Here is a 10,529-nt window from a genome sequence, read left to right as displayed (position 1 = left end):
AAAAATGGTTTGGGGGCCCCCAGGCACTATTTACTCTGAACAGCAGTATATATATTATACGGTACTCTGCAGAAAAAATGGGCCTTAGGTGTTGGTGATATCAGAACACTGTAAGCCCTCAAAGTTACTCTTGTTGAGGGCAAGAATGGGCCCTGCTGTGAAATATTATATCAAAAATGATTACATGGCCCTGTTAAACAGGGCCAGAAAAATTGGGCCTTGGGTGGTGGTGGCGCCAGAACACTATAAGCATTTACAGTTACTCAAGTTGGGCACAGGAACGGGTCCTGCTGGGAAATATTATGTCAAAAAATGTAATTACATTGGGTGGTGGTGGTGCCACAACACTGTAACCCCTCACATATACTCTTGTTGGGGACAGGAACAGGCCCTGCTGTGAAATATTATCTAAAAAATTGTAATCACATAGCCCGGTTAAACAGGGGCAAAAAATTTGGGCCTTTGGTTTTGGTGGCGGCAGAACACTGTAAGCCATCACAATTACTCTTTTTGGGCACAGGAAGAGGCCCTGCATTGCAGTATTATATCAAATATTGTAATTACATGCCCCTGTTAAACAGGGGCAGAACAATTGGCCTTGGGTAGTGGTGGTGCCAAAACCAAAAATATTGTTGCAAGCTAGTATCATAAAGATTGAGGAGGAATAGGATAGTCAGCATAGGCAATCTTCAAGGGATACCAGATCCATAGCAAAGTCAATCAGTTACATCAGCATCAGGTGCTTCATATCTGCTGATCCAAAACTGATTCATTTTTATGAATTTGCGCCCATCAACAATGTCTGTGGACAGCGCACTCTTTGATCCATTCCAAATCCTCCACCATCACTGAATGTGCGTTCAGAAAGCACGCTGGATGCAGGACAGGCCAGTAGCTCAGTTGCATATTGAGCAAGTTCTGGCCAGTGGCCCATCCTCAAGACCCAGTAACCCAGCGCATGCTCTGTTGGAAAGGTCTCCAAGTCTGCTCTTGCCCCTAGATATTCCTGCATCATAGAATGCAGACGCTGGTGATAGTTGCTTGAACCAATCAGGACTTTTTTAAAAGCATCAAGCAGTCATTCACCTTCTCCATTACTCTTCCTCTGACTGAACAATGCCTCAGCAACACGTTGTCCAGCACCAGAATCAGGGAGGCCATGCAGTGTAAGTTTGCAGAGGCATTCGATTGTGAGACCTCTGGGTCACTATTATCACATTATCCGTAACTACCTCCTCCCAGCCACACACAACTCCTTGGGTTTCTGGGAACTGAAAACCATCCCTTGAAGACTGCTGCTGAGTGTTATCCTCTACATCCATGCTGACACAATCCTCTCCCTCCTCCCCCTCTTCTTCCTCTTTGTTTGTTGGGCCCACAGGAATGCTATCTAGATAAAGGGGGCCTTGAGAGGAAAGGAAGTCCTCCTCTTCCTCCGCTATTCTGTCTCAAGTGCCCTGTCCATGATTCCACAAAACGCGTGTGCCAGCCCAAAATCAGGGACAGTGTCACTGATGCGTGCATTGTGGCTGCTCACTTTTTATTGCTCACTATTCTTGCTGCTTCCTCAAATGGTGACAGAACAGTGCATGCATCCTTATTCAGTAGCCACTGATGTGGCAAAAAGAAGCCAAGCTCCCCTGTCCTAGTGCCTCACACAAAAGCTCATTGATGGCCCTCTGCTGTGTGTGCAGCCACTGCAGCATTTCCGTTGAGTTCCACCTGGTGGGCATGTCACAAATGAGGTGGTTGGTGGGCAGGTCTCATTCCCTTTAAATGTCAGCCAGCCAAGCCCTGGCATTGTATGACCACAGACTTTTCAGGCCTTCCTCAGGAGATCTTGTAAGCCTGGGTACTTGCTCAAAAACTGCAGCACCACCAAATTAAGGATGTGTGCCAAACATGGAACATGGGTCAATTGTCCCTGTCGCGGGCGGAGAGAAGGTTGGTGCCATTGTCACATACAACCATTCCTGGCTGAGGCTGGCATGGAGTCAACCACCTCTGAGCCTGCCCCTGCAGAGCTGACAGAATCTCTGCCCCAGTGTGGCTCCTGTCCCTTAGGCAGACAAACTCAAGCACTGCATGGCATCTTTTAGCCTGACTGCTTGCGTAGCCCCTTGAATGCTTACGGAGCATCACTGGTTCAGAGGAAATATCTGCAGAAGAAGACATAGAGGAAGAAGAGGGGGGGAAGAGGGGGTGGAAGAGAAAGCTGTGGAAGAATCGCGACTAGCATTTTGGAGGTGTAGTGGTGGGAAAAGCTCCCCACAACACTGAACCATATCCTGCATCCTTCCCAGCTGCCAGCAGAGTTACCTAGTGCGCCATGAAGGAAGGGTAACATCCCTGCCCATACCTGCTAGACCATGAGTCCGCAGTAATATGAACCTTACTGCTGACCGCCCTGTCCAACAAGGCCAAAACATTGCCTTCACATGCCGTTAGAGAGCGGGAATGGCCTTCCATGAAAAGAAATTATGTTTTGGTACCTGCCACTGAGGTACAGCACATTCCACAAATTTACGAAAGGGGGCAGAGTCCACAAGCTGAAAAGGCAGCAGTTGCAGTGATAGCAATTTGGCCAAGCTAGCATAGATGCTGAGCATGTGGATGACTAGGACCAAATTTCTTTTTACGGTTCAGCAACTGAGGTAGGGAAATATGCTTGCTAAAATCAATTGATGGTGTACTGCTAGCAGATTGGCTGCAAGTATTTGGAACACCTATTTCTATACATTCTTTCCTCTCAGTGCAGGTTTTTGAGAGGACTGGAGGTATAGTAGGGTTGGAGATCCCAGATGAGGAGCAAGGCAATGTCTGCCATTTTTCTTTGATGTGGGTTTTTCAAGTGCTGTTGCCAATGGACTGCATGGCAGGTCATGATATGTCTGGTCAAGCATGTGGTGCTTAAGTGGCTGCTGTTCTGGCCACGCTTGATCGGCTTCAAGGTGCAAATAGCAATGGTGCGATCTGCTGCACAAGTGTCCAAAAAGGCCCACACCAAGGAACTTTTAAAAGTCAGCAGTGTGTCAGCAGTGCCCTGCACCTGCGGAGCTCCGTAGTGTGATGCCATAGGGTGGCTGTCCTTAATCTGCCCCCTAGAGGACATCTTGTCTCATTGGAGTTGTACCTCCTCCTCCTCCTCCCCACTTTCTCTCTTCTCTCAGGCACCCAAGTATAGTCAGTGACCTCATCATCCCCTCCCGCCCCATCGCTGGAGCAAACTTGTCAGTATACTGCAGCTGGGGGAATATAACTGACAGTTTCTTGTCCTTCTGTGGCACCCCCTCTCTCTAGGCTCACGTTACTCCCTTCCTCAACCCGTGAACCAACATCAGAACCTTCAAATCGCTGTGCACCCTCCAGAAGCATATAACCAACACCGTGGTCGAATAACTGGGGACTCCTCCGTGCATGATGATAGGGCTACAGAAGGAGTGACTGTGGAAAAGCAGCCAGTGGAATAGGCCACTTTGGCAGCTGCGTTGGAAGGCAAACTACTCTGAGCCTGGGGGACAGAGGATGAGGAGGATGAGGACGGTTTTGTTATCCACTCCACCAACTCTTCTGCATGTTGTGGTTCAATAACACAGCCAGCAGCATGCCCCACAGCCACCTGCAGAGGTTGCACCATGTCCACAACCACCACTGTTGACTTTAGACACAGAGGCCGCTTGCTTGTTTTGCAACACCACACTACACTATATTAGATACTGTGTACACCGCCAGAAGTATATTAGAAAGTGTACAATGGCTGCACTGTACTGTACACTGTGTACACCACCTAATGTCTATTAGAAACTGTATACCCTATATTAGATACGGTATCCACCGCCTGCACTGTATTAGCAACTGTACAACGGTTTCACTGTATTGTATACTGTGTACACCCCCAGAAGTGTAGTAGAAACTGTACATATTGTATTAGATACTGTCTACACCACATGACGTGTATTAGAAAATGTACACCACTGAATGCACTGTAGATATAGGCTACACTGAATGCAGAGTATATATATATATATATATATATATATATATATATATACTGGACTGTATGTGTGTATGTGTATATGTGTATACACATACACACATGCATCCAGTGCATCCAGTGTAGCCTATATCTACAGTGCATGCATCCAGTGTAGCCTATATCTACAGCGCATTCCGTGGTGTACCATTTCTAATACACTTCAGGTGGTATATATATATATATATATATATATATATGTATATATATATATATATATATATATATATATATATATCCAGTGTAGCCTATATTTCAGGCGGTGTAAAAAAAATAAAAAATAAATATATATATATATATATATATACTGGACTGTATGTGTGTATGTGTATATGTGTATGTATATATATATATATTTTTTTTACACCGCCTGAAATATAGGCTACACTGGATATATATATATATATATATATATATATATACCACCTGAAGTGTATTAGAAACGGTACACCACGGAAAGCACTGTAGATATAGGCTACACTGAATGCAGAGTATATATATATATATATATATATATATATATATATATATATATATAAAATCTTTCTTTTCTTTTTTTTTTTGTGGAGGAAAGCGGCACCCAGTCTTCAGTTAGAGCAACATGATCTGGTCATCCCACTGACCAAAATATAAGAAAAAGTCCAGAGGATCGCTGCATTTTTTCTTAATTTCTTTATTGAATCAAAGTTCAAACAAACATTACATGATGTGTAAGTTCTTTACGTTTCGGGCTCACAAACTTACGCCCTTCTTCAGATCAAGCACACCTAAAGTCAGAATTACACAAATGGCTTAAATACTATAATTTTACACATTTGGAATCAATTATGTAATTAGTAATCGATCAAATACAAACAAAATCCTTTTCTTATACATCCTTATATCACAGGTGGGGAAATTTCCCTCAACTCATTTAATCTGTCAAAAAGAAAGATGTACACAATGTTTTTTTTTTTTACAAAAGGCAAATCCACTTTGCACTACAAGAGCACTGCAAGTGCACTTGGAAGTGCACTTGCAGTGCACTTGGAAGTGCAGTAGCTGTAGATTTGAGAGGGAGATCTGAAATGAGGGGAAGCTCTGCTAATTTTATCCTCCAATCATACGCAAGCTAAAATTGTGTTTTTTTAAATTTTCCTTGCATGCCCCCTCAGATCTACAGTGGCTGCACTTTCAGTGCACCTTAACCACTTAACCCCCGGACCAATTTGCAGCCAAAGGACCAAGCCCCTTTAGCGATTCGGCACTGCATCGCTTTAACTGACAATTGCGCGGTCGTGCAACATGGCTCCAAAACAAAATTGGCGTCCTTTTTTTTCACACAAATAGAGCTTTCTTTTGGTGGTATTTGATCACCTCTGCGGTTTTTACTGTTTGCGCTATAAACAAAAATAGAGAGACAATTTTGAAAAAAATGCAATATTTTTTACTTTTTGCTATAATAAATATCCCCCAAAAATATATCTAAAAAACGTTTTTCCTCAGTTTAGGCCAATACGTATTCTTCTACATATTTTTGGTAAAAAAATTGCAATTAGCGATTATTGATTGGTTTGCGCAAAAGCTATAGTGTTTACAAAATAGGGGATAGTTTTATAGCATTTTTATAAAAAAAATTTTACTAGTAGTGGCGGCGATCAGCAATTTTTATTGTGACTGCGACATTATGGTGGACACATCGGACATTTTTGACACATTTTTGGGACCATTGTCATTTATAGAGCAATCAATGCTATTTAAATGCACTGATTCCTGTGTAAATGACACTGGCAGTGAAGGAGTTAACCACTAGGGGGCAGCGTAGTGTTATGTATGACGTTATGTGTTTTTTTCTTATTGTAGGAGGGTGGGGCCTGGCATGTGACATCACTGATTGTCTTTCCCTATAAAAGGGAAGAGTCGATCGGTGACAGCTACAGTAGGAAGCACGGGAGAGGTTTGTATACACAGACCTCTCCTCGTTCTTCAGCTCTGTGACCTGATCGTGGGACACCAGCGGCGATTGGGTCCACTGGTCCCGCGGCCATGGTCACGGAGCTCAGGACTGGGTTGGGAGTGCGCCACAGGCGGTGCGCTCCCGACCCACGGCTGGGCACTTAAAAAGCAACGTACAGGTACGTGCTTGTGCCCAGCCGTGCCATTCTGCCGACGTATGTGCAGGAGGCGGTCATTAAGTGGTTAAAGTGCACATGCAGTGCACTTGTAGTGCAAAGTGGATTGCCTTTCATAAATAACCACCCAATGTTTCACTATCTGGCCATATCATCTAATGAATTATCACCTAAATAAATATAAATCTGGATCTGTATTTAACCCCTTAGGGAAACCGTATCAAGAAAAGGAATCCAATATACCTCTAGCTTTCTTAAAATGTATTCTCGGTTACCACCCCTCCTATTCTTATTAATGCTCTCAATCAACATGATTTTTAATTAAGAAATCGAATGTCCCTTCTCCAAAAAATGTCTCACTAAAGGCAACTGTACCAATTTGTCTATGATTTAATATTTGTGCCTTGCTATCCTATCTTTAACTTTCTGAATGGTCTCTCCTATTTAAAGTAGCCCACATGGACATTTTATTGCATATATTACATATGACGATTGGCAAGTGTAATAACCTTTGATTTTAATATCCTTAAAGTGGATGGGATATACTCTTGCCTTTTTTTCATGGAGTTACATTGTATACACGACAGACATGGGTATGACCCTGTATTACGGAATCCTAAAAAGGTTATTAATGGGCTAGGAGGGATATATTGTTCAGATCTAACCAATCAATCCCTTAGTGTTCAACCTTTTCTATATGAGGATAAAAGGGAAGCTTAGAATTTACTAATATATGGATAATTCTCTCTTAATAAACCCCAAAGTTTCTTATGGGTGTTATGGTTACGAAGTGAAAATGGATGATACTGTGACACAAATGGAATTCTCTTATCATTTATATGGTGATGCCTATTTTCTGCTAAATGTGTATGTTAGTTCCCTTTTAACTAATGAAACTGTATAACCTTGCTTAACAAGCCTGGGTTCCATTTCATTTAGTCCTGTGTCAGATTGTTGTGGATGACTAACAATTCTTTTAACCCTATACAGCTGGCTATTAGGTATCGAATTAAACACCCCATGGGGGTGAAAACTCTTATAGTGTAATAATTGAATACGATCAGTATTTTTTATAAACAGATCACTCTCTATGTTCGTACATTTTAATTTCAGTGATGTGTCCAAAAATAAAATCTCCCTATTACTATACAAGATATTCAATTTCAGACCTGGGACTAAATAATTGATATACTGATCAAACAATAAAAGGGTTCCAATGTCACCATCCCACATAGCAAAAAATATCATCTATAAATCTGAACCACCCCTTACAGTGTTTAGTAAACATTTTATTATTAATAAATGAGAACTCAATCATATTCATAAATATATTTGTGTATGGGGGTGCGACATTGGAACCCATCGCTACACCTTTAAGCTGCAAATAATGTGTCTCTTTAAACAAAAAATTGTTCTCTCCAAGAACAATTTTAAGCAATGCAAGCAGAAAATCTATTTGTTTATCATTATAGCATTGTGACTGCATCAGTGCTATAATGATAAATAAATTGATTTTCTGCTTGCATTGCTTATAATTGTGAGACTGGGGTGGCTGGATTCACTTGTCCTAACAGCATTCGGGCCCGCAATTTCATCGGCGAGGCTGTAACATTCCAGACGCTAACAGGGAGCTTCCCATGAATCCATTGCAGAGCCCTTGTTGATATCACTTCTGGGATTACCTCCACTCCCATATCATCTCCCTGGCAGCCAGCTTCAAGGACAACAAAGGGGCCTGGTTGTTCCCAATTGAGCTTACATAGTAACATAGTAGGTGAGGTTGAAAAAAGACACAAGTCCATCAAGTCAGTGTATGTTGTGGTCGTTCGGGTGCTTATCTAATACTTTTTTTAAAGGATCGATGCGCCCTGCTGAAACCACCGCCTGTGGAAAGAAATTCCATATCCTTACCGCTCTTACAGTAAAGACCCCTCTACGTAGGTTAAACCTCTTTTCTTCTAATTTTAGTGAATGTCTGCGTGACTGAGGACCGGTGTCCAGAACTGGAGAGCATACAGGTGCAACCTGACCAGAGTCTTATAGAGTGGGAGAATTATTAGACATGTGCAATTCATTTAGTTCCGAATTTGTTTTTCAACGAATTTAGACAAATTTGTTAATTTGGAAATATCTGAAGTTACAAATTTTCTCATTTCCAAATTTTTCTGAATATTTGGAAATTCTAAAATTCAAAGTTCGAAAATTCGGAAATACGAAATTTGGAAGTTCAGAGATGAAAAAATCAGAAAATTCAGGCACAGATAGCAGGGGCGGTGATGACGTGACGTGGTTGGGGGAGGAGCCCGAGGCGGCACCTGTGAGGGTGGATGGTGAGGCAGGAGATCCGTGGCGGTGATGCCGGCCGGGAGTGAGAGGAGCATCACGCATCACCGCTCATGTTTACTGTTTACTGTGTAACCCAGTGACCCAGTGAAGTGGCTCAATGAGAGAAGCAGCGGAGCGCAGTTGGGACGGGCTAAGCGCTGGAGAAACAAAGAGGACAATTTAATTAGAGACTCCTCTCCCAGGTAAGAATTCAAGTTACTGGAATCACTAGTTGCTATATGAAGTGACAGCTATTGAAAAGACTCTCTTTTACTCCGTATGGGTGTGTTACTACATGAACTATATGAATTATGTGACTTGCTCAAATGTCGATGATTGCTTAAAAACCCAGGTTCACTTTGGAGCTGTTTAACTGATTAATCGCTGGAACTATTAAATGGATACTTGAAGTAAGCACTAAGTGCTGATTGCGAAGGGTTATTTAAGGATTGGTACTGTAGAACCACCTATTTTGCTGGAATTTGAGTGGCCATTTGAAGCAATATCTATCCAAAAGGATTTATCTTTGCCTGTGTTAGATGGCTGTTAATAGACATTGATTATGATTGGAATGGAGCAGAAATAAATATAAGGAAGCCTTCTTTATAGGTTACATAGGAAACCATAAAATAGGCGATTTACTCTGATGCTATGGATACTTAAAAAGATCTTCTTGCTCTGGCGCTGCTCTGGTGCTGCCTGATTGTGTTTGATATTCAGGGTTGTTAGACACCCAGTACTGGACATCTAAACATAAAGGATCGAGTGTGTCCAATTTTTGGGAAATTTCTGTGAAAGAAATAAATTAAATTATAATAACTCAATGAATTTATTCATCCCCAGGTACAATCTTAAAATCAAAGGAATGATAGAGGTACTGCATCTAAATTTGGGGAAGCTTATGAGGTGAACAGCAGGAATCACCCCCCCCCCCCAAAAAAAAAAAAGAAGGGGACTTGGGTGTGGAGGTATCCTCTCTCATAGGACTAATATTTTATATTGAATAAGGTAAACAATGAGGGGAAGATCGCAAAAAACAACAGAACCCAAAAATCCAAGGGAGAGTTTAAATTCCAGTGCAAATGCCAGCTCGATACAAAAATACTTAACAACTAAAGAAGGGAACCAAAAAAGCCCAGGCATGGAAAAAAAAACACACATCCCAGTCAACAAAAAGCGCTAAGAAGGAAATGGCTAAGCTAAAGGGGGCCCAAGGAGATAAAACAAGAGAAAGTATAGAAACGGAGAGAGAAATAGAGGCAATTGAAGGGGAAGATCAGCGAAGTATAGCTCAAATGCCCACAAAAATTGAGATGATGGCAATGTTTGAGAGGATGGCAAGTTTAATTAAAAGTGAGATTACAAATGTCCGGATGGATTTGGGCCACCTGTTGAGAGTAGAAGAGGCTGAGGAGAAAACACAAGAGATTGCAGAACTAAAATCGCAAGTGAAGGAACTGCAAATAAATCAGAGGAATTGCCTCTATAAAATGGAAGAACAGGAAAATCAAAACAGACGCCAAAATGTAAGGATTAGAGCCCTGCCAGAGAAAAATGGAGAAAATCTAGAGGAAAAATAAAGAAAATATTTAACCCTCTACTAGGACGAGGAGAGGGTGAGGAGTAGGGATGAGCTTTGAGTTCGAGTCGAACTCATGTTCGACTCGAACATTGCCTGTTCAGCGAACAGTGAACAATTTGGGCTGTTCGCAGCGAATTCGAAAAGCCGGAACACCCTATACAAGTCTATGGGAGAAATCTAAAGTGCCAATTTTAAAGGGTAATATGCAAGTTACTGTCCTAAAAAGTGTTTGGGGACCTGGGTCCTACCCCAGGGGACATGGATCAATGAAAAAAAAAAGTTTTAAAAAACGGCCGTTTTTTCAGGAGCAGTGATTTTAATAATGATTAAAGTGAAACAATAAAAGTGTAATATTCCTTTAAATTTCGTAGCTGGGGGGTATCTATAGTATGCCTGTGAAGGGGCGCATGTTTCTGTTGCTCAGAACTGTCCCTGCACAAAGTGTCATTTGTGCAGGAAAAAAAGTCTTTTAAAATCA

Source organism: Lithobates pipiens, unplaced genomic scaffold, assembly GCF_037356315.1.
Source record: "Lithobates pipiens isolate NorthernLeopardFrog02 unplaced genomic scaffold, aLitPip1_a1.2 Scaffold_27, whole genome shotgun sequence".
NCBI classification, from domain to species: domain Eukaryota; kingdom Metazoa; phylum Chordata; class Amphibia; order Anura; family Ranidae; genus Lithobates; species Lithobates pipiens.
Note: the sequence above shows the minus strand (reverse complement) of the source record.